The sequence below is a fragment of the Lepisosteus oculatus genome, unplaced genomic scaffold (genome assembly GCF_040954835.1).
Source record: "Lepisosteus oculatus isolate fLepOcu1 unplaced genomic scaffold, fLepOcu1.hap2 HAP2_SCAFFOLD_87, whole genome shotgun sequence".
Taxonomy (NCBI): domain Eukaryota; kingdom Metazoa; phylum Chordata; class Actinopteri; order Semionotiformes; family Lepisosteidae; genus Lepisosteus; species Lepisosteus oculatus.
Genome location: NW_027168425.1, coordinates 392,662 through 416,632, shown reverse-complemented (window position 1 = coordinate 416,632; position 23,971 = coordinate 392,662). Strand labels below are relative to the sequence as shown.

At 46.3% G+C, this 23,971-nt stretch overlaps 11 non-coding genes and 1 pseudogene across 11 annotated transcripts; 5 read left to right on the top strand and 7 right to left on the bottom strand.

The window, feature by feature from the left end:
• Positions 1–715: 715 nt before the first annotated feature.
• LOC138236126 (U1 spliceosomal RNA) lies at positions 716–856 on the top strand (annotated as a pseudogene).
• A 636-nt stretch (positions 857–1,492) lies between these two features.
• Positions 1,493–1,611, bottom strand: LOC138236144 (5S ribosomal RNA). Its single transcript, XR_011188538.1, has one exon. It is a non-coding gene; the product is annotated as a 5S ribosomal RNA (ribosomal RNA).
• Positions 1,612–3,418: 1,807 nt separating this feature from the next.
• Positions 3,419–3,582, top strand: LOC138236113 (U1 spliceosomal RNA). The gene has a single exon (XR_011188509.1). It is a non-coding gene; the product is annotated as a U1 spliceosomal RNA (small nuclear RNA).
• A 636-nt stretch (positions 3,583–4,218) lies between these two features.
• Positions 4,219–4,337, bottom strand: LOC138236087 (5S ribosomal RNA). The gene has a single exon (XR_011188487.1). It is a non-coding gene; the product is annotated as a 5S ribosomal RNA (ribosomal RNA).
• Positions 4,338–5,630: 1,293 nt separating this feature from the next.
• On the top strand, positions 5,631–5,772 carry LOC138236140 (U4 spliceosomal RNA). The gene has a single exon (XR_011188534.1). It is a non-coding gene; the product is annotated as a U4 spliceosomal RNA (small nuclear RNA).
• Positions 5,773–11,486: 5,714 nt separating this feature from the next.
• On the bottom strand, positions 11,487–11,568 carry trnaf-aaa (transfer RNA phenylalanine (anticodon AAA)). Its single transcript has one exon. It is a non-coding gene; the product is annotated as a tRNA-Phe (tRNA).
• A 1,367-nt stretch (positions 11,569–12,935) lies between these two features.
• Positions 12,936–13,017, bottom strand: trnas-uga (transfer RNA serine (anticodon UGA)). The gene has a single exon. It is a non-coding gene; the product is annotated as a tRNA-Ser (tRNA).
• A 4,835-nt stretch (positions 13,018–17,852) lies between these two features.
• Positions 17,853–17,994, bottom strand: LOC138236149 (U4 spliceosomal RNA). The gene has a single exon (XR_011188543.1). It is a non-coding gene; the product is annotated as a U4 spliceosomal RNA (small nuclear RNA).
• A 1,170-nt stretch (positions 17,995–19,164) lies between these two features.
• On the bottom strand, positions 19,165–19,306 carry LOC138236132 (U4 spliceosomal RNA). The gene has a single exon (XR_011188526.1). It is a non-coding gene; the product is annotated as a U4 spliceosomal RNA (small nuclear RNA).
• Positions 19,307–19,533: 227 nt separating this feature from the next.
• LOC138236071 (U5 spliceosomal RNA) lies at positions 19,534–19,650 on the bottom strand. The gene has a single exon (XR_011188471.1). It is a non-coding gene; the product is annotated as a U5 spliceosomal RNA (small nuclear RNA).
• A 946-nt stretch (positions 19,651–20,596) lies between these two features.
• trnan-guu (transfer RNA asparagine (anticodon GUU)) lies at positions 20,597–20,670 on the top strand. The gene has a single exon. It is a non-coding gene; the product is annotated as a tRNA-Asn (tRNA).
• Positions 20,671–22,214: 1,544 nt separating this feature from the next.
• Positions 22,215–22,296, top strand: trnas-uga (transfer RNA serine (anticodon UGA)). Its single transcript has one exon. It is a non-coding gene; the product is annotated as a tRNA-Ser (tRNA).
• The last annotated feature ends 1,675 nt before the right edge of the window (positions 22,297–23,971 follow it).

Sequence of the window (23,971 nt, the reverse complement as noted above, 5' to 3'; positions counted from 1 at the left end):
ACATCCTCTAAATTTCTGTGCAACATTCACAGAGATTTAGCCTGGAGTGTCGTCCACCAGTGCTTACCGGTACGAACTTTCTTGTACCGTAGGGGCCTCACCCCCAGCCCTCGCTGCGTTAGGGTGGGCTGCGGCGAGGAGGAGACTGTGACCCATCTCCTGTGGTCCTGCTTTTTTGCTAAGGCCTTCTGGGCACAGTTTGAAGATTGGTTGCAGGCTCTCTCGCCCCAATTTACCCTGACCGCTGCTTTCATCATATATGGCATCTCTCCTGTCAAACTTCCCCCTGACGTGTTTGACAGGATCTGGGCCGTGGTGAACAGTGGGAAAGACGCCCTGTGGAGAGTGAGGAACATGGGGCTGTTCAAAGGCATCGAGGTCCCAGTCAAGGCAGCAGGTAGCCTGGCCCTGTTCATCACCCGAGAGAACTATTACCTCAGAGATCTGTGGAGAGAAGGGAGGGAGGAAGCAGAAAATCTGTGGGAAATAGAGAGCATTGGACAGTATCTCAAGAAACTGTGAAAAACATTATCATGTTTAAATAAAGAATGTGATTTGCACCAGAAAAAAAGAAAATTGTTGCTATGTAACTGTTACCGTGTCAAAATGTAATGAGATGTGATCATATATACTGTTTTAAGTATGTATATTAATGTAAAGCTTTCTGATTTGTGATTTCCTGTATTTTTTTGTGAAAAGAAAATAAAGTTCTTAAAAATCGAAATCGAATCGGTTCACCCAGGGCGAGGCTCGGCCATTGCACTCCGGCTGTGCTGACCCCTGCGAATTCCCCAAATGTGGGAATCTCGACTGCATAATTTCTGGTAGTGGGGGACTGCGTTCGCGCTTTCCCCTGATGTGCTTGGTCCAAAATCAGATACAGGAAGGTTAGGACACCACGAGCTGCATGGCTGCGGAAGGATCCCGGTTCGACAGGAGTGGACGCCGCTGCTGGTTCTCGCTGGCTTTTAGTTAGGGGTCCGGAGAAGCATCTCAAGCTAGTTCCACTACTCCTTCCGGACGTTCATTCCCTTTTCAAAGTCAGTCGTTTTGCTGTAGTCTGCGTTCTTTAGGCTGATTATCGAGGTTAGCCTTTATTTGGTCATGGGGGGCCTCGGTACTGTATGCTGAGTCTAAAGACAGTTTCACCCGTTTTCTGATTGCTCGGTTCTGTACCAGTGCAGACATGTCAAACAGTGAATGGCTGTACCTCTATTGTATCCGTGCTCAATGAATGAAATCGGTAACAAATGAATATATGTCTAGTTATACGAAAAATGAGTGGTTTATCGACTCATCTTCATTTGCAGATTTAGAGGCAGCTTCGATATTCGTTTTACAGACGGGTTTTTTTTTTTGAATATGGGTCACACACATGCCACAGCAACAAAACATCTCTAGAGATGAGGCTATAGATCACCTTTCCATCCTGCAGGTTTTCCTCCCAAAGCCTACGGCACCAACGGCGACCCCTGCTGGCCGGGAGAGCAAAAGCTTACAGCACCTGGTATTCCCAGGCAGTCTCCCATCCAAGTACTAACCAGGCCCGACGCTGCTTAGCTTCCGAGATCAGACGAGATCGGGCGTGTTCAGGGTGGTGTGGCCGTAAGCGAAAGTCCCGGCGCCTGACTCGCTACTTGAAGCTGTGTGTGGCGGGGGTTCCGTGCTCCCCGAGCGGGACTGAAGGATCGTTCGTGTGCCACTCTTTGGAAAGGAGCTGCTTTCCAAATCGCATTGCGTGCCTGGATGTTGGCGAATGCGCTCCCTTGTGTTGGCTCGTCCCGCACTGGAGGAGGACAAACAATCTGCACGGAGGAGCACCAGGCAAGTCTTCACCAGACAAAAACCTCCAGTGCACAGCACTCTGGAAACATTTCGGGGCTTTCGCGTGTTTATTTCAGCACGTAAAGCGCACCGGTCCAACACGTCGGCCGGGCGCGCGGTGCCTCCGCCCTCTTGTGGCCTTGCGGCGTCAGAGCAAGAGGCTCCTTCTCGCTGCCCTTCCGCTGTGTTGCAGGGCCCCGAGAGGGAACCCGGAGCGCGCACTTTGTGGGGGGCGGGGGACCGCGTTCGCGCTCTGCCCCCGGTCTCTTGCGCGAGTACTAAATCTCACGGACAGGGGGGCCTCGTCATTGATTGTTACAGGTGAGACGGGGATTAGGAGGAGACCCCGACTGATGGGTAAAGGGGAGCACTAACACCAGAGGGACACCCCCGGCGTCTCTTTTTGAGAGACGCCCTGGGGTTTCCTAATGGCCAAGGAGGGTCGGGACCTCGGTTTGACGCCTCCCCCGAAGGACGGCGCCTGTTTGTGCAGCAGAGTGTCGCCATCAGGAGGCTGGGGCGTAAGAGAGCCACACAGCCCGCAGGGTGAGCGCTCCCTACTGGTCCCAGTCACACCTCTTGCAGGAGCAGCAGCAACCGGAGCTTTTCCGGGGTGGAATCTCCCATCCGGGTGCCGGCCAGGCTCACACCTGCTGGGCTGCCCCGGGGGTGAGCCCAGTCGAGAGTCGCAGGGCCAGATCTAGTCACCGGGGAGAAACGATACAAGTGAAGGATTGCTCGGCTCTCGGCACTTGAAAAGACCGACAAATGTCTCGTTCCCGCCGGAGCTGAATGTACCCGCATGTGTGGTGTCGTCTTCTTCCCCCGCCCCGCTGTGTTTGCTGTATTGTCTCTGAAGCCGGCCCCCCCGAGACGAGACGGGCTGTTCCTGTGCCCCAATTAACACTTTACAGGTGCCATTCCCCGGCATTGTGGCCATTGTCGGTGCTCACACGCGATAAGATAAGGCGGAGGAGAGCGGGGCATGCCCAGCGGCAGACATTCAAGGAGGGGGCAGTGCGAGGTGAGGTGAGGTGCGACACGCCGGAGCCCCGACGCAGCTAATGCGGAGCACTTGTTGGACTGGCATCGAAAGGACGTGTGCGCACGGAGCGAGCCTTCCCTGCGGCGGAGCGCGGGAACTTTCTCCCCCCCTCCCGCTGCAGGAGTTGTGTGCACTGCAGCGGTGCCGAGAGAAAAGCACAGAAGGCAGCAGGCTCTGGAGAACAGGTAAGAGACGGAGCCTTGTGGGCAGGCGAGCAGGCCCGTTTTTTGGAAATTGCTGAAAAGGTTTGTTCGGTGTGTGGCAGGCGCACGTCGCGAGCTTGCGTGGCGATCTGCCGGTCTGGAGTTATGCAAATGAGGCCGAATTGCATCCCGGGACATGCTGCGAATGCGCAACGGCGACTGCAGATGTGTAGGAAACGGCGCGCTCGTTTTCTCGTTTTGCCCACACTTTTGAGTGTTAGTGTGGCGTGTGAGTGTGTGAAAGAGTGGGCCCAGCAGGAGGCGGTGGCGTGCGGGGCGAGGAGGTGGCCTAGGCTGCGCGATTTGTGCTGTGGGTGCGGGCCGCTTGCAGGGGCCTGTTTAACTCATACTTACCTGGCAGGGGAGATACCTTGATCAAGAAGGAGGTTCACCCAGGGCGAGGCTCGGCCATTGCACTCCGGCTGTGCTGACCCCTGCGAATTCCCCAAATGTGGGAATCTCGACTGCATAATTTCTGGTAGTGGGGGACTGCGTTCGCGCTTTCCCCTGATGTGCTTGGTCCAAAATCAGATACAGGAAGGTTAGGACACCACGAGCTGCATGGCTGCGGAAGGATCCCGGTTCGACAGGAGTGGACGCCGCTGCTGGTTCTCGCTGGCTTTTAGTTAGGGGTCCGGAGAAGCATCTCAAGCTAGTTCCACTACTCCTTCCGGACGTTCATTCCCTTTTCAAAGTCAGTCGTTTTGCTGTAGTCTGCGTTCTTTAGGCTGATTATCGAGGTTAGCCTTTATTTGGTCATGGGGGGCCTCGGTACTGTATGCTGAGTCTAAAGACAGTTTCACCCGTTTTCTGATTGCTCGGTTCTGTACCAGTGCAGACATGTCAAACAGTGAATGGCTGTACCTCTACTGTATCCATGCTCAATGAATGAAATCGGTAACAAATGAATATATGTCTAGTTATACGAAAAACGAGTGGTTTATCGACTCATCTTCATTTGCAGATTTAGAGGCAGCTTCGATATTCGTTTTACAGACGGGTTTTTTTTTTTGAATATGGGTCACACACATGCCACAGCAACAAAACATCTCTAGAGATGAGGCTATAGATCACCTTTCCATCCTGCAGGTTTTCCTCCCAAAGCCTACGGCACCAACGGCGACCCCTGCTGGCCGGGAGAGCAAGAGCTTACAGCACCTGGTATTCCCAGGCAGTCTCCCATCCAAGTACTAACCAGGCCCAACACTGCTTAGCTTCCAAGATCAGACGAGATCGGGCGTGTTCAGGGTGGTGTGGCCGTAAGCAAAAGCCCTGGCGCCTGACTCGCTACTTGAAGCTGTGTGTGGCGGGGGTTCCGTGCCCCCCGAGCGGGACTGAAGGATCGTTCGTGTGCCACTCTTTGGAAAGGAGCTGCTTTCCAAATCGCATTGCGTGCCTGGATGTTGGCGAATGCGCTCCCTTGTGTTGGCTCGTCCCGCACTGGAGGAGGACAAAGAATCTGCACGGAGGAGCACCAGGCAAGTCTTCAGTGCACAGCACTCTGGAAACATTTCGGGGCTGTCGCGTGTTTATTTCAGCACGTAAAGCGCACCGGTCCAACACTTCGGCCGGGCGCGCGGCGCCTCCGCCCTCTTGCTGCCCCTGCAGCTGCTTCACTTTTCCCTTTAGTTGCCATCGATTTTTTTGTAGTGCTATACATATACGATTGAGGTATCTTAGAGTTCTCCTTCGAAGACCCAGCACTCTCTTTTCTTTTCCCAGTGTTACTCATATCGGACTTTTTAAACCTAAAAAAAAATGGTTTTTTTTTTCTTTCAATTATAACTGAAGTTTAAACAACTAGTGTTAAGTCCTTATTTTTCTGTAGTCAAAAAAAGCAAAAATTAACATTCAGGTCATGAAAAACTCAAAAAAACTCCCCAACCACTAAACTTTACCTCCCACCTGAGCGCCATCTTGAACGCCCCTACCACCAGAGAATGCTCACGATTTCGGAAGCTGTCTCCGGGACGTGCTGATTCCACACATCCTGAATAAATCATGATATTGTTAGTTGCTGTAGCTAGACGTTCAAATGAGTTTCATGGCCAGATGGACTGTTTCCTCCAGCGGTATAATATTGCAGTGAGACAGCACGATGCCTGCAAGACTATGTCACGCTAAACGCCACAGATTGTGTTTGTCCGTTCGTGTCAGTCGTCCCGCAGCCACGGGAAGTGGGACACAAACATGCTGCAATGCTTTCAAGACGTTAGGATTTGTTTGTGCAACATCCAAGAGGAGTACTTGTGGCTTGAATGTGAACTGTACGTGCCCGCCCCCTTTCCTCTGTAGTGCATGAGTTCCTCCCGGCATGCCCTTCGTCATTGTTCTGTCATCTTGTATTTAAAGGGTTGTATTTCTGCTGCTGAAAATAAGCAACGGTTTTCTCACAACGCCCTTTGTTCCCAACGGAGCCCTTGTCTGTCATGAAATTCTTCAAAACCTCAAGCTAGAAGAAGAAGAAGACGACAAATATGAAGCGTTATAGCAACGACATGCCATGACACGATCGATAACGATTTCCATAGGATCCCCGCGGTTGCCTGGCAACCGTCAGCTTTGCGCAGTGGCAGTATCGTAGCCTGTGAGGGTTAGCCGAGGCGTGATTATTGCTAGTTGAAAACTTTTCCCAATACCCCGCTTCCGCCGGTTTGCAATACAATCGGCGAAAGCAATTTTTGACAGTCTCGTCAGAGACTGAGCAAGGTGTTTAAAGACAGATTTGGTCACGGTGATATCATGGTAGAAAGAAACGAACTTGTTACGTGTCAACAGAAACGCTCTTTCAGCTTTATGCAGAGAACAGCGTCTGTCGAGATTACTTTTGTGTCAGCGCGAAACGCCGTGTGCTTGTCAGTATGATTTCATATTGCTCGTAGCGGCGCCTGGCTTTTGTCTGTCAAACGTTAGGTTGCGCTTCTTCATGCTGCATCGTCGGCATGAGTGGAGCATTTTAAACGTCTGTACTTACTGCGCCCCATAAGAAATCGTTTGTCCCCATTCAAAAGAGATTGTGCGATGTCCTGCAGCGTTCGCAAAGCAAACCTTTGACAGTTTGAAAAGAGGAATTTATTCTGCTTCCTGTGCGTGCAGTAGTTACAAAGTTGAACGTCTTTACACGATCTGCTGCAGTTTTCAGTGGGTGGGCTTTGTCAAATGGCTTGGAAAAACGCACTGTGTTTCTGCTCGGGAAACATCATGAGCAGTGTCCTGCATGTTTTCTGTGTATAGCTGTCTTTTAACGCATACAGAATTCATTCGAAATCATTGATTTCTCCAATTAACAAGGGTCTCTTTTTGAACCTGCCAGAAGCATTCTTACAATGTAACAGATTTACTCCGGGGAAGGGCAGCATGACATTGAGAGTAGCTCAAGCTTTCAGCACCTTTATCTGACTGCATGTATGCAGACTCTGCTCAGAATCCCCTGTAAGATTCTCCTTCAATTCCGTTTTGCAGTGCTTTAGCTCTTTCAAAAGGCTTCGCTTTGCTAGTCACAATCCAAGGCTCATGACAGCATTTGAAAACATTCGTAACTGCGTTGGCCGGGAATCGAACCTGGGTTAACTGCTTTGAAGGCAGCTATGCGCAACACTGGCTCGCTCCAGAATAAATCTCACGTCGAGGGCATATTTTTTTCCATTTTACCGTGAGTCGGGCTCAGCTGCACAGAGGAGAGAGCAGAGCAATGAGGTCACGGGGACAGGGGAGTCACACGCTGGCGGTTTGAATACGCGGAAGATCACTGAGGGATCCACAGTATATGGACCCTCCGTGCGCCATCAGTCCGCACTCCGGACTCTGAATCCTGCCATCCGAGTTAAGATCTCGGCGGAACCTGAGGCGCAGTTCCTTCTTAAAACGTAATCTGGTGAGCATTTCTAGAATCGTACTTGTATAGATGCAGCCTTTAATGTGTTGCTAGGTTAAAATTGATGACTTCTTGTATTTCAGTAGGCAACTGCCCTCTTGATTTCGGATTTAATTTCTTTATTACAGGGGCGCTTTTATGAAGACAGAGTCATGTTCAGGTACTTTGCTTGATGGAGGAAGCTCATTTCGGACTCTGTGATCTGCTCACCTGGAAAGGTCTGCTATACTACTACAAGAGAGAAGTAGAGTCTGGAAGAAGGGACAATTTTATGATGCTTTGGAAGATAATGTTTTTTTTTTCTTATACTGAAAATGAAAGGTAGTTGTTTCTATATGGACTCAGTCTTTGGAATTTGTATATATATATTTCAGTGATCCCTCAGCCATTCCTTCTGTATTGTAATTCAATTTCTCTTTTAAAATTCCTTCCCCACTTCTAGGACCTGCAGTTGCTGAACTCCACAATGGCTTCTATTGGAAAGTCTGTGACTGAGACCAAGTGTTCACTTTTTTATGAAACCATTATTTATTTAGGAGCAATGAGCAATTCTTATATAAATGCAATAAAATCATTATGCTCAAACTATGAGAGAGAAAATTAAGGATAATTTAAGAAATCAGTCTTAGCTTGTTTCTATACACAGATGGTATTATTTATTTTCAAAGGAAACCCGCGAGGATTCCCCTGGTGTGCAAGATGTGCCTGAATACTCTTGATCAGCTTCCTGCTCACTTGAAGAGGGCGTGTATGAAGCACGCCACGGCAGAAAACATCAGGATGGCCTCTCAACAGGCGAGGGAGGACATGATGAATCACCTGAAGAACGGGGTCATCGTGGATTACCACAGAATAGAGATCGTGTCTGGTGAGGCAAACAGGATAGTGGTTGTAAGACTGCTAGAGTCCTTGGGCCTTTTTGTACATGGGAAGCCTGAAGACACATTGGCAAGGTGAGATATTTTTAATCTGTAAGGCTTCTGTAGTTTCTTTTTGAAATCATTGTTACAACATATTATGTAAAAGCATGTTGAAAAGAATCTACCTGCATTCCAGCGGCCCTGAGCAAGAGGCCGCAGTCCAGGAGGAAGAGATGCCAGAGGCTGCTCTAGAAACTGAAACAGAAGCGGATAAGGAAGGGGAAGATGTGAGCTCTGAAGAACTCTATCAGCAGTAAGACTTTTTATTTTTCAGATGTATCTATTTTTTACTAAAATTCTAATTTGTCTTATAGGTATAAAATGTTTAAACCGGTGTTTTATATCCTTACAGGCCCTGAGTAGTTAAAAAGTATCAGCAGGCCGGAAGAGAGTGGCCCAAGCTGGACTCTATAGAAAGCACTCCCTGGATGCTCCTCTCCTGATTGGATTCAAACAGTACCTTACCAAGGATCTGGGAGTGGCAAATTATTCTCAGGAGGTATTTATTTTTTAAAGGCATTTAAAATTAAGCAATGGTATCTTCATTGTAAATGTTTTTATTTCTTAGCTTAAAATTCACCCATGTGAAATGATGTCAGCCATAAACATCATGACTCTATATTTCCTACCTGAATCTATTCTACTTAAATTATTACATTATACACAATTTGAGTTCATTTTAAAAAGTAAAAGGTAATGAAAGGAATGCATTTTCATAAGAAAGATAATACCGATATGCATGTGATAATCTTCCTTATATCATGTAGTGCATCATTTGGACACTTTGTGGGCTTCAAATACAAAGAAAATCATGTTCTATGGTACAAGATAAATACAAAACTTAAGCTTTTATTTTAATTAGATTTGTTTATAAAGCATAAGCAATCATTTATTACATCGCTTCTTGAATTAAATCTTTTGACAAGAGGTAAGACTTCTGTTACATTTAAACCCATGTTTAGCTGTGTTTTTTAGATTTAACTGAACCAATTTCTGTGTGTGCTAATGTCCTTGAATTCTGACAACATCACACTAAATTACATGATATAAAACAGCTAATGTTTCTAGAGATAAAGTTTCTGAGATGCTTCTAATTACTTTTTATTACCAGGGACAGTTTAATTCACCTTGTACAGTACTGTAAGACCAAGATGCTTTTTTTAAAAGTTATTTAACATTTTATAGAACTTTGTCTACTATGGCAACATGATGTGCTTGGTGAAACTTGGAAAAATACTGCTTGGCCACTTATCTTAAGATAAAGATAGGATAAAGGTTTATCTTTTGCACCTACCTGACCCCCAGGGAAGGCCAATGCTTTCTAAGTTGATGGTTCCCTACAGTAGACTGTACTTTAATTTCAAAGGTAATGTATATTGACCCAAATCAGTTTTGGAATCCAATCTACTGACGAGATGGAGCACATCCTTTTTTCAGGATTTTAGCATCATACGTTTGGTATATTTAGTCCCTAATGCTGAAAGAAATGATCATAGAACATTTGGACACTTTGTGGGCTTGAAATACAAAGCAAATCATGTTCTATGGTACAAGATAAATACAAAACTTAAGCTTTTATTTTAATTAGATTTGTTTATAAAGCATAAGCAATCATTTATTACATTAATATATGTAAAAATAACATTTTAGCATCATACGTTTAGTATATTTAGTCCCTAATGCTGAAAGAAATGATCATAGAACATGACATCTAACCTTACCTGCGGTGTTTTTAATCCCTATTGCTCAATGCACGGTGAAAGCATTCCATACATGTGTCTGACAATGAGGAATAGGCCCCTGAGACAGTCATTTGCCTGTTTCACAAATGATCGTATTTTACTAGAGATTCTGTTTGGGATTCAGATGTGCATTCGGACAGCAATCCCTTTCAAGAAATGATACGTTCTGGATGAGGTCAAAGGTGCTGGAACACTGTATCTAGGATGTGTTTGCAGAGACTGTGTGTCTCCTGCTTCAACGCAGTGATAAACAGATGTGCTCCTTTAATTTATTGGTACATGCCCAGGGCAGTAAGCAGTCTGAGGATTTATTTCCAGATGGCATAGAGCAGTGAAGCAGTGAAGTAGTGCAAAACACTGGATCATTATATTATTAGAATCTATTCTACTTAAATTATTACATTATACTCAATTTGAGTTCATTTTAAAAAGTAAAAGGTAATGAAAGGAATGCATTTTCATAAGAAAGATAATACCGATATGCATGTGATAATCTTCCTTATATCATGTAGTGCGTCATTTGGACACTTTGTGGGCTTGAAATACAAAGAAAATCATGTTCTATGGTACAAGATAAATACAAAACTTAAGCTTTTATTTTAATTAGATTTGTTTCTAAAGCATAAGCAATCATTTATTACATTAATATATGTGAAAATAACATTTTAGCATCATATGTTTAGTATATTTAGTCCCTAATGCCGAAAGAAATGATCATTTGTTTAACATGCACGGGTCTGTCTCAAAGGATGCAGTACTCCTGAAGGGTCTCAAACCCTACATTTCGGATGCCTAGCTGTATCCCTCACATGTGGCACCTCAGAATGACTTCTAACCTTACCTGTGGTGTATTCAGTCCCTATTGCTCAATGCACGGTGTACATACTGCATACATGTGTCTTGAGAATGAGGAATGGGCCCCTGAGACAGTCATTTGCCTGTTTCACAAACAGGGACCTGGACCTAGACCTGGCCCGTACAGGGCTCAAACCCGCGACCTTGGCGTTATTAGCACCACGCTCTAACCAACTGAGCTAACCAGCCTCACGACAGTGCTCCTCTCTGTGCTGCAAAAAATCAAACTCAGGGAATTTCTTTTGTCCTCCTTTGAATAGAAAGCCGTGTAATCAGTGTACGGGCTTTCTCGTGCAGTTTCATGGTTCTTGTAACCCAAATCCTACACTGGCCTGAAGTGCCCCCCCATTTCACAGCATTTTTCAGCTGATTTAAAATGTACCTAAAGGAGAAGCATTATTGAAGACCATCAATTACCAAGAGCTTTTGTCAAAGGTTTTGGTGGTCATTTTGAATGACCACAGAGCGCTATGACCTCGGTTTTACATCTCATCCAAAAGACAGCGCCCTTTTACAACACAGCATCTCCGTCACTATACTGGGGCATTGGGACCCGCACAGACCTCAGGGTGAGCGCCCCCCTGCCGGCACCATTAACACCGCTTCCAGCTGGAAGCTTTGTTTTTCCCTGTAGCTCATCCAGGTACTGACCTGGCTCACACCTGCTTAGCTTCAGTGGGTTTTCAGTTGCGAGTTGCAAGGGGATGCAAGTGATGGAGCCGCTCGCTGCAAAAGCCACTGCATTGGCCGGGAATCGAACCCGAGCCTCCCCCGTGGCAGGCGAGAATTCTACCACTGAACCACCAATGCTCAGTGCCTAGGCCTTCAAAAAAGATGCTTTTTTGGTGCTCTGTGCAAAACGCGTCGACATCTGCTTCCAGCTGCAAAATGCCATTTGCGGACGCTGAAGAACTTATTTCTAAGGCAGCGGGTACAAGCGATTGGGCGTTTTAAAACCACCAGGAACAGCAAAGAGGCGCGCTTCTTTGCTTGAGCCGAAACACACCGACTGAAAGTGGACAACGTAGTCGGCAGGATTGGAACCTGTGCGGGGAGACCCCAATGGATTTTTAGTCCATTGCCTTAACCACTCAGCCACGACTACAGCAAGCCCCACTGCCGCTGCGTTCTTGCTACAATCTTACCTGGATCGCGAGGCGCCGGCGGAAGCCTATTTCAAAGTCGTTCTCCGTTTCAAAAAAACATTTCCAAAATACAAGCCTTGCAGACAGACACGCCTCAGAGGACTTAAGGGTGGCTTCATGTCGGAATGATAAAGTCTCCCCGTCCGGACATGAAAATGCCACTTTGTTACACACAAAAAAAGAATCAACAACAGAGAAATGCCCACAAGCATTTGAAAAGCCGCACCACGTCGCACTTGAAATAGCTCTTACATTAGTGGTAGACACAGGAATCGCCTTTTTATTTACGCTCTTACCAACGCGATGGAAAGCAAAACAAAGCAAAGCAGAGCAAAACAAAACGAACAAACGAAAACCCTCACGTCCTGCACTTGCATATAACCCCGTTACGTGCCCAAGCGGTATTGTACGTCATCCTAGCACTGCACCCCGGGTCGTACGGTATATGGGAACGAGCACACGCCACGAATCGTCTCGAATCACTCCCTACAGCTGTAAGGCGCCTTGAAGCGTGCACCCCCAACATTCTTCTTTGCGCATCTGTGAAAGGTAAACTCTTGAGCAAACTCTGAACCAGCTCTAAGGAAACTAATCCGATTAGACGTTACTTTGACTCATCTTCTTACGCTCAGTGCCGGATTGCTCAAACTCCAGCTAGGGTTAGGGTTAGCATTCCCACGCTACTTAGACACTTTGTTTACGCTCAGTGCTGGATTTTGGGAACTTCAGGACGAGTGGGAATTTTCTCCTATCTGTCCATTCTGTTTTGTTTTGGAGACTCTTGGCTGCCTATGTTGTTCAGTGCACCGTGAAGGAAACATTTTCCAAAACTGTGTCAGCTCAAAAGTTGTAAGAAAACCTCTCCAGGTGACACTCGATGTATAACTGGAGCCTCACATATGCAAATGGTGAGGCTCCAGTTCGACACCCAGTTCCACACCACTTTACAGTATATGACAAAAGCATGGCAGACTGTGCCGGACCAGCTGGTAACTTCCGCTTATTTTGACCATATTAAACATTGGAAATCTTCCCACTTGCATTTGTGACACTTGATTTTGGCTCCACCTAAGACACTCTTAAATCTTCAAACACTTTTCTCTTCTCCCGCAACACACTTGTCTGTCGGCACTATGTGGCAGCGTTGCATGACAACCCATCTCACCACGGAAAGAAACCTAACAGCTTTGGTAAGAGAGTAGAATTACCTGAAGAACTGCTTTTTATGGAAGCAGGACCAAGCGATGTAGCATTTTTATAGTACCAGGAAAGGAGAAGCGGCACTTCGCCTTTGCCGCACAGGCACAAGGTGACGTGCGGCAGACGCCGTAGTCGGCAGGATTCGAACCTGAGCGGGGAGTCCCCAATGGATTTCAAATCCATCGCCTTAACTACTCGGCCACGACTACAGCGAGCTCGCCGCCGCCGCATTCCTCCTATAATCTAACACGGAGTGCGAGGTGGCTGCGGAAACCTTTTTAAAGTCGCTCTCTGTTAAAAAAAAAACCTTTCACAAGATACATGCCGGCAGACAGACACGCCTCAGAGGGTTTAAGGCTGGCTTCACGTTCAAATGATAAAGTCTCCCCGTCCGGATGTCAAAATGCAACTTTGGCAGACAGAAAAAACATCAACAAACCACAAATGTGGACAAGGATTTTACAAGCTGCACCACACTGCACTTTCAAAAGCATTTACATTCGTGTTAGACGCAGGAATTGTCTTTGTTTTGCGCGCTTACGAACGCCATAGAAAACGAAACAAAACAAAAGCCCTCAGCTCCTGTACTTGATTATAACGCCGTTACGTGTCGAAGCAGGAATTTACGTCATCTTACCACTGCAACATGGGGAATAGAGGGAAATGAACACACGCTACGAATCGTCTCAATCACTCCCTAGAGTCGTAAGGCACATTGAAGGGTGCACCCCCATCATTAATCGTTGGGCCTCTGTAAAAGGAAAGCTGTTGAGCAGTCTTTGAAACAGCTCGGATGAAACACTTGATTGCTTCCATGTGCATCTGGAGCCCACTTCTTATTTTCACTTCACGCCGCCCAAAGCATTTCTAAAACAGGAGATTCGCGTTTGGGAATGCGCCCTGCCCTACAAATAAAACAGGTCTACGGGTCTGAAACCTGCTCCACGGAAAACAGTTCTGTTGCGCTTTTGATCAAAGGGAGATTCTCTGTTCTTACTTTTTGATGACATAACACCCAAAGGGGCCTCTTTGGAGCTGGATTCCAACCAGCATCCTAAAGTTTCTTGGCGGTATCCTTTACAGTCCTCTGTTCGGTCGACAAGGAACAGAAGGGGGCAGCTTTCCTCACACATACAGTGCAATGTACTGTAGTGTTCCCCTTCATTGAATTCGCAGTTCTGCATCAGACCTCTAACTCGTTTCCTTAGCTTGGATTTAAGCCACGAAGCAGGCTTCTACTGTATAAACGTCTAGAGGAATCACAAACTATTTGAGAGGCCATCATCCCAGGGGGAACTGACAAAGTCTATCCCTAAACACCTAGCGCAGTCTCTCGAGAGACTGTCAAAAATCGCTTTCTCCGTTTGTGCTGCAAGTAAGTGAAAACGCGGTCTCAACCCAGAGCCACTTGGCAGCAGTGGCACGTAAATACTGTTACTGCCACTGCTCGATACCGACGTTAGCCTACTATACCATGTTCAGCCACCGCTAGAAAATGTAAGGCTCTAGTACTGGAGCAAACAAAAGGAGGGCCAACGTCGAACGGGCACACATGTCAGACATGGAAACCGACAAGAGTGGGATTTGAACTCATACATGCAGAGCACAATGGATTAACAAGCCATCGCCTTAACCACTCAGCCACCTCGTGAACAGAACTGGGCTGTCCAGAAATGGGTTGGCGCGCTCCAGATGATCTTTTTCTTTTTTTTCCCTCGTACTCGAGGGTCCTTTTCCTGTTCCACATGCGATTTCAACATTTTCCTTGGGAGATGTCAAGCCAGCAAGCCACTGCTGTGGTTCAGTGGCCAGTGTGGAGTTCAGTGGCCCTGTTGTACACAGAAAGCACATTGAGCTCCTTGGACATGAAAAGTTCCAGATAAAAGCCATTTGTCATCCTTTCTCTTGGTGTCGATGTTGCTATTGTATGTAAAGGTGGCAACTTGCTCAGCGAGCAGGCGGAGCACACACCGAATGCAGATGTGTCTGAGTGGCGTGTCCAAGTGGCTGCAAAAGGACAATACTCCCGGGGTGCCGTGGCTTAGTTGGTTAAAGCGCTTGTCTCTTAAACAGGAGATCCTGGGTCCGAATCCCAGTGGTGCATTCTTTGTTCTGTCTTCTCGAACAGAACTGGTCCTTACAGACAACCGCCTACGGCTAGACTTAATTAAATGCAAGTATTCATTTCCTGTCTTGAATGACTTGTTTTTCTTAAAATGGATGCAACTTGCAAAACATGAAATACAAACCTCGCTAATCAGCGCTCGCGGCTGGCAAAAAAAAAAGAAGTCAGCAATGTTTTTTTCTTTAACCTTAAGCCTGCTAATGGAGAAGAAACTAGTCGCCACATCACATACATCCGTTTCAACGATAAGAAGGTAACAACTATCCTCACTCCAGAGTAAATCTCACGTTGAGGGCATATTTTTTTCCACTTTACCATGAGTCGGGCTCAGCTGCAGAGAGGCGAGAGCAGAGCAATGAGGTCAGGGGGACAGGGGAGTCACACGCTGGCAGTTTGAACACGCGGAAGATCACTGAGGGATCCACAGTATGTGGACCCTCCGTGCGCCATCATTCCACACTCCAGACTCTGAATCCTGCCATCCGAGTTAAGATCTCGGCGGAACCTGAGGCGCAGTTCTTTCTTAAAACGTAATCTGGTGAGCATTTCTAGAATCGTACTTGTATAGATGCAGCCTTTAATGTGTTGCTAGGTTAAAATTTATGACTTCTTGAACTTCAGTAGGCAACTGCCCTCTTGATTTCGGATTTAATTTCTTTATTACAGGGGCGCTTTCATGATGACAGAGTCATGTTCAGGTACTTTGCTTGATGGAGGAAGCTCATTTCGGACTCTGTGATCTGATCACCTGGAAAGGTCTGCTGTACTACTACAAGAGAGAAGTAGAGTCTGGAGGAAGGGACAATTTTATGATGCTTTGGAAGGTAATGTTTTTTTTTTCTTTGAAATCGAAATGAATCAGAATATCAGTGCAAAAGACAAACTCTTGGTTTGGTTTAAAGAGATATGGTTTTAAAACAGACAAAATGTAGAAAACAGGTGTTTCTCACTTTTGGAAAAGAATGGACCGGGGATAATATTTTACTAGTTGCAGTGCTAAGCTCACTGGGTTACAGTCCTGCAGTGTCACACCAGGGCCAGTGGTGCAATGGATAATGTGTCTGACGATGGATTAGGAGTTTGGAGGTTCGACTCCTGCCTGGCGCTGGTTGTTTTTAAACGCATCAGGCTACTCCCTTAGTAGCCTGTGCTACTTACTGCATTGTAATCGTACCCAGTAAGAGATTTCCTTCATGTAAATGAACTGCACCTGACAGCTTTAGAAAAACACCTGGGCTCAGTACGGTGCTGAGAGCTCAAGTTGTGTATAATGTAATAATTTAGGTAGAATAGATTCTAATAATATAATGATCCAGTGTGCTGCACTACTTCACTGTTTCACTGCTCTATGCCTTCTGGAAATAAATCCTCAGACTACTTACTGCCCTGGGCATGTACCAATAAATTACAGGAGCACATCTATATATCACTGCGTTGAAGCAGGAGACACAATCACTGCAAACACATCCTAAATACAGTGTTCCAGCACCTTTGACCTCATCCAGAACGTATCATTTCTTGAAAGGAATTGCTGTCCGAATGCACATCTGAATCCCAAACAGAATCTCTAGTAAAATCCGATCATTTGTGAAACAGGTAAATGTCTCAGGGGCCCATTCCTCATTCTCAAGACACATGTATGCAGTACGTACACCATGCATTGAGCAATAGGGATTAAAGACACCACAGGTAAGGTTAGAAGACATTCTGACTATATTCTAAAATATTGGACTCATATTCTTATGATGGCAGACATGAGTCTGTGTTTAAAACCGGGGTTAATGGACATTATATGACTGTCAATTCTGTTTTGTTTTGGAGACTCTTGGCTGCCTATGTGGTACAGTGCAGCGTGAAGAAAACATTTTCCAAAACTGTGTCAGCTCAAAAGTTGTAAGAAAACCTTTCCAGCTGCTTTAACTCTCTTCATTTTTGTCATTTAATTGTCTGTCGGCACTATGTGGCAGCGTTGCATGACAACCCATCTCACCACGGAAAGGAACCTAACAGCTTTTGTAAGAGAGGAGAAAACGACCTGGCCTGTATGGAGATCGAACCCACGACCTTGGCGGTATTAGCACCACGCTCTAACCAACTGAGCTAACCAGCCTCACGACAGCAATCCTCTCTGTGCTGCAAAAAATCGAACTCAGGGAATTTCTTTTGCCCTCCTTTGAATAGAAAGCCGTGTAATTCAGTGTACGGGCTTTCTCGTGCAGTTTCATGGTTCTTGTAACCCAAATCCTACACTGGCGTGAAGTGACCCCCCATTTCACAGCATTTTTCAGCTGATTTAAAATGTACCTAAAGGAGAAGCATTATTGAAGACCATCAATTACCAAGAGCTTTTGTCAAAGGTTTTGGTGGTCATTTTTAATGACCACAGAGCGCTGTGACCTCGGTTTTACATCTCATCCAAGAGACAGCGCCCTTTTACAACACAGCGTCTCCGTCACTATGCTGGGGCATTGGGACCCGCACAGACCTCAGGTTGAGCGCCCCCCCACCGGCACCATTAACACCGCTTCCAGCTGGAAACTTTGTTTTTCCCTGTAGCTCACCCTCATCCGGGTACTGACCTGGCTAACAAATGCTTTGCTTCAGTGGGTTTTCAGTTGCGAGTTGCAAGGGGATGCAAGTGATGGAGCCGCTCGCTGCAAAAGCCACTGCTTTGGCTGGGAATCGAACCAGAGCCTCCCACGTGGGAAGTGAGAATTCTACCACTGAACCACCAATGCTCAGTACCCAGGCCTTCAAAAAAGACGCTTTTTTGGTGCTCTGTTAAAAAAGCGTCGACATTACCTCTTTCAAAAGGCTTCACTTTCCTAGTCACATTCCAAGGCTCATTGAACCCGGGCTGTTTCCTCCAGCGGTATAGTATTGCAGTTAGACAGCACGATGCCTGCAAGACTATGTCACGCTCTGACGAGACTGTCAAAAATTGCTTTCGCCGATTGTATTGCAAACCGGCGGAAGCGGGGTATTGGGAAAAGTTTTCAACTAGCAATAATCGCGCCTCGGCTAAACCTCACAGGCTACGATACTACCAATGCGCAAATCTGACGGTTGCCAGGCAACCGCGGGGATCCTATGGAAATCGTTATCAATCGTCTCATGGCATGTCGTTGCTGTAACGCTTCATATTTGTCGTCTTCTTCTTCTAGCTTGAGGTTTTGAAGAATTTCATGACAGACAAGGGCTCCGTCGGGAACAAAGGGCGTTGTGAGAAAACCGTTGCTTATTTTCAGCAGCAGAAATACAACCCTTTAAATACAAGATGACAGAACAATGACGAAGGGCATGCCGGGAGGAACTCATGCACTACAGAGGAAAGGGGGCGGGCACGTACAGTTCACATTCAAGCCACAAGTACTCTTCTCGGATGTTGCACAAACAAATCCTAACGTCCTGAAAGCATTGCAGCATGTTTGTGTCCCACTTCCCGTGGCTGCAGGACGACTGACACGAACAGACAAACACAATCTGTGGCGTTTAGTGTGACATAGTCTTGCAGGCATCGTGCTGTCTCACTGCAATACTATACCGCTGGAGGAAACAGCCCGGGTTCGATGAGCCTTGGAATGTGACTAGGAAAGTGAAGCCTTTTGAAAGAGGTAAAGCACTGCACAACGGAACTGAGGGAGAATCTTACAATGATTCCGAATGAATTCTGTATGCGTTAAAAGACAGCTATACACAGAAAACATGCAGGACACTGCTCATGATGTTTCCCGAGCCGAAACACAGTGCGTTTTTCCAAGCCATCTGACAAAGCCCGCCCACTGAAAACTGCAGCAGATCGTGTAAAGACGTTCAACTTTGTAACTACTGCACGCACAGGAAGCAGAATAAATTCCTCTTTTCAAACTGTCAAAGGTTTGCTTTGCGAACGCTGCAGGGCATCGCACAATCTCTTTTGAACGGGGACAAACGATTTCTTATGGGGCGCAGTAAGTACAGACGTTTAAAAAGCTCCACTCATGCCGACGATGCAGCATGAAGAAGCGCAACCTAACGTTTGACAGACAAAAGCCGGGCGCCGCTACGAGCAATATGAAATCAAACTGACAGCACACGGCGTTTCGCGCTGACTCAAAAGTGATCTCGACAGACGCTGTTCTCTGCATAACGCTGAAAGAGCTAAAGAGCGTTTCTGTTGAGACGTAACAAGCTTGTTTCTTTCTACCATGATGTTACCATGACAAAATCTGTCTTTAAACACCTTGCTCAGTCTCTGACGAGACTGTCAAAAATTGCTTTCGCCGATTGTATTGCAAACCGGCGGAAGCGGGGTATTGGGAAAAGTTTTCAACTAGCAATAATCGCGCCTCGGCTAAACCTCACAGGCTACGATACTGCCACTGCGCAAAGCTGACGGTTGCCAGGCAACCGCGGGGATCCTATGGAAATCGTTATCAATCGTCTCATGGCATGTCGTTGCTGTAACGCTTCATATTTCACAGCATATTCCCGCCCCCCAAAGAAAAGAGCGCCAATCAGAGAGGCGGAGACCGAGGACTCGCAGAGCAGACGGCCACAGTCGCCGTAATAAGAGCGATTGTGAGCGGTTTTAGTTTCTCTCTTTGACCAGCCCAGCTGCGCCCCACCCGAAGGCAGGGAAGCACAAAAATTGTATGGAACTCATTCATGTTCCTCTCCATGGAAATCTTTAGTAAAAGGCAAAAGATTTGTACGAGATGAAGAGAAACCAGAGTGCGTGGCTGGACAGCTGCAGGAGCCCAGGCCGCCTTCAAGGCCTCTGCCCTGCCGGTCGTGGTTGGCAATGCACCTGGCCTTACAAACGAGCCAGTGGGGCCCGTTCAGCTCTGGGCTCATCGCCTGCGGCTCTCGGCTTACCTGGCAGGGGAGATACCTTGATCAGCCTGTAGTTAGAGTAGTTGGATTGTTTTCTTGTTTTGTGGAAGCAGTGTTTGTTTTGCAGTTTGAGATGGCAACCTTTGGATCCCGCAAGAATGCTGTACGTTTTGAGCTTTTGGATGACCTCTTCATGGATTGTATGCAGTTCAGCAGAAAAGTGTTACAGAAGGAACGTGGCTTTGAACCTCGGCACTTGGATTTCATCTTCGCTCTCCCAGGTCAGAAAGCATTTGAGGTTGTTTTTGCTACCTATTCTCTGTTTGAACAATGTGTGGATGTGTTTGAGGCAAAAAGAGGGAAAGTTCCTGCCCTTGAGAAGATCAACTTGCAGCCTCTGACAGAGAGAGAGAGGAAAACGGTGCATGTTGTTATGTTCTCGGAACTGGCAAAGACGGAGGACATTCACACCTGGCTTAAGCAGTACTGCACCGTCCACCATGGAACTGAGGTTAGAGATGTTGACGGTATAAAAACAGGAGCAAGGAAATTCGAGGTTCGCTTGCTACCGGACAATGTAAATGGAGGCTTAAGGCACCTGCCCTCTACAATCCGGCTGGGCGCCTGCAATGGCTATGTTTTTTATGTGGGACAACCAAAGGTGTGTCGGCGCTGTGGTGTTGTGGGACACCTGGCATCGTCCATACATTTCAAAATCCATACAGCTTGTGAAAGATGAAATCCATTTCTTGGTTGTCAGTGGAAAAAGATTGCCGGCTGCAAGAAGCGCAAGTGATTGTTTTCTTTGACCATAAACCTGCAAATGTAGGGAGCACAAGCGGCCGTCAGTCTCTGTGGCGCAATCGGTTAGTGCGTTCGGCTGTTAACCGAAAGGTTGGTGGTTCAAGCCCACCCAGGGACGCATGTCTCAGTTTTTCCAATGTAAACATCATCACCGCTAAAGAAGATGGCGCAGAAGGCTCCACAGTCGAAACGCTGTGCTTCTTTTCTTCTCTTTTCAGAATGGAGTAAACCTTTGCTTGATCCTTTGCAGCCTACGCATGCTGACACAGCTACCTTTCTCTTAACGCGCCTCAATCATTATTCACCAAAACCATCAGCAGAATGTGTCGCCTTTGTGGTGATGTCACTCCTCTGCTTCACAAATGTCCTTAGTGACGGACCATTTCTTTCTGCCATTTTTCCGGAGCGGTTATTGATTGCTCCATCATTTCCCTCATACTTTCCATCCCTAGATTGAAAAAAAAAAAAACAGAAACAGGCTGACAGGACGACAATCAAATTGCAAAAACTCATCAAAGCACTCGATAGAGTATTTGAATCCACAAGTAGCTACGAGCAACTTTGTCCTGGCTTGCATGAAAGTCGGAAAATGTCAAAAAGAAAAAGATGGTGGCTTTTTCATATCTGTTCTTTTATTTTTAGTTCGTTGGCTCTTCTGTCCATTGTCCTCCTGCCTGGCTCTTGACCTGTGACTGTCTGAACGCACACATCAGACTTTCAGGCGGGGGATTTGTCCTGAGCCTCTGTGAAAGACCCACCCACCCCCATAAATAACTGCTCTAGAAACACATGAATGCAAAACTAAACCACAGCTTAAAGAGGAGCTCCAACTCAGTGCCATACTAATGTAAACGAAGTAATACTAAGACATGTTCTTATGGATTTGTCTTACCTTGAGATATGTAATTGGATTTCAGGATTAACTTCCTCATTCAATGTACTGGTGATTTTTTGCCTGGTCAGTACCTGGGTGGGAGACCTCCAGCGAACAATTAAGCTTGCTGCTGGAAGTGGTGTTAAGAGACTCTTAGGATCTTCCAGAGGTGTCTGTCCAATAGCACTAGTTAGTTGCCTTAGAGCTGGCTCAAACATTGCTCAAGAGTCTACCTTTCACAGATGCGCAAAGATGAATGATGGGGGTGCACGCTTCAAGGAGCCTTCCAACTGTAGGGACCGATTAGAGACGATCCGTAGCATGTGTTCGTTTCCATATACGCCCCGTGTCTCAACGGTAGGACAGAGTCAAATACTGCCTCGACACGTAACAGCGTTATATTAAACCGCAGGACTTGAGGGCTGTTTTGTTTGAATGTTCAAGGCATTGGTAAGAGCGTAGGTCAAGGGCCATTGGTGCATCTCCTGTAACTGGAGTAAAAATGCTATTCAAAGTGCAGTGACTAAAATCGTCGTCCACATGTCTCCGTTGTTGATTGCTTTCTGTCTAAGAACGTTCTGTTTTCATGTCCGAACGGGGAGACTTTATCATTCCAACTTGAAGCCACCCTTAAGTCCTCTGAGGTGTGTGTGTGTGTGTGCTTGCACGTATGGCGTAAAAGGTTTCTTAAACGGAGAGCGAACTTGAAAAAAGTTGCCTCCACTGCCGCCGCCGCCTCGCACTCCCTGTTCGATTGTAGCAAGAAGGCAGCGGCCGCAGCGCTCGCTGTAGTCGTGGCCGAGTGGTTAAGGTGACAGACTTGAAATCTGTTGGGGTCTCCCCGCGCAGGTTCAAATCCTGCCGACTACGGCGTCCTTTGCATTTGGTTGCGTGCGTGCGTGTAAAAGGACCAGCGCCGTTCCGTTTTCGCTGGGACCTTTAACACTCTAAATCGCCTGGACCCGCAGCCTGTGAAATCGATTCTTCAGCACCCACGATGGACGCTTTGCCGCTGGACGCAGATAACGATGCTTTTCTGCAACGAGCTTTCCAGCTGAATTTTCTCAGCAGCTCCGTACTGAACCTGTTCTCCATTGCAACATAGCGGAGGCTCGTCACGTCTATAGCAAGGCTGTGTAGGACCGCATACGCCACAGTGACTTGTACACAGACCACATGAAAGGCAAGCAAAATACACTTTTAAAATTCCAAAGACTCACAAGGTCAGAGAAACAGCGATGACCTGAACAGATCTGTTACAGAAGTCTAGGTTGACCTTTTTAGAGCTGTAATTGCATTTTTGTTTAATAGAAGATCAAATCTACTCGCATGTACCAGCACCTTACAGTTTAGTGATGTTAATTCTGTTTAAGTAATAAGATTGCTAACGATGTTGGACTTTAGCCGGTGTTTTTTAGAACAAATTGCTTACACTTCTGTAAGGAATACCCAGTACGTGCCTTTGTCAGTCATTGCTCACCATACCTGTAACTTTCTTATCTAACTCACTTCCTCAAATGGTGAAGGTCCACAAACATAAATGAAAAAAAAACCCTTGTTGTAGATGAGGTGCACAAAAAAGCAGCCCCTGATAGTGTATAACACATTTATACTATTGCAGAGACACATGTAACATATATATATATAATGTATATATATGAAACAGAAATAGAAACAGAAACAGGAATCGCTTACTCACCTGGAGAATCTCTGTAGGAATATCTAGCATTTATCAATGGAAATAAAAGCTGCTTTAATACAGTGCATGTTCAAACTCAAACCCTCAGCTGCTGTTCTTGTTTGTTTTGGGACAAATTGCAACTGAGCATCGCATGAGCCGTTAGGTACCCTTATCTGTTAGGGAATTTCAAGGGAGGAGTTAGGTCAGAATGGGTAGGCTGCAAAACAACAAGTAAAGATTTATTCCAAGATGAAACGTTGTGGCGGTTTTCTTATCTTTTCAGCATGGACTAAACATTTACGTTTTCCTTATATGCTATATATGTATATATTAGCACCAATGTCGTTCTTAAAAACTAACATGAAATTGTCAGGGACATTCAGCTATATACAAAGACGAGACAGACAAAGTAATAATTCTGTATTAACGTGGCCTACATATTGACGCAATGATCGAACTATCTGACATGTTCTGATTCAGATCCCCTGCAGTTCATGCCAATTAGAACAATAGCAATGCTGAGTCCTCCCCACCCTACTGAGCACAAATTCAGCTGCTCTCCAGTTCTTTTCTGCATGTTTTTTCATTGCAATTGAGCTCAGAGCTGGAGATGATCTCCATACAGTTCTGTGTTCACCAGCCCGCACTTGCGTGCTAATTTACGGGTTGTGGCAAATGCTTTTCTATAGTTCATATACATGACGGCAACCTGTTACCGAGGAACCTGAGAGGTTTAAAAGCCTCGCGAGCCAAGCAGGACTCGAACTTACAATCTTCTGATCCAAAGTCAGAAGCGTTATCCATTACGCCACTGGCCCATAGAACACGTGCTTGCACTCCACCACAGAGAGCTCTACACTGCTA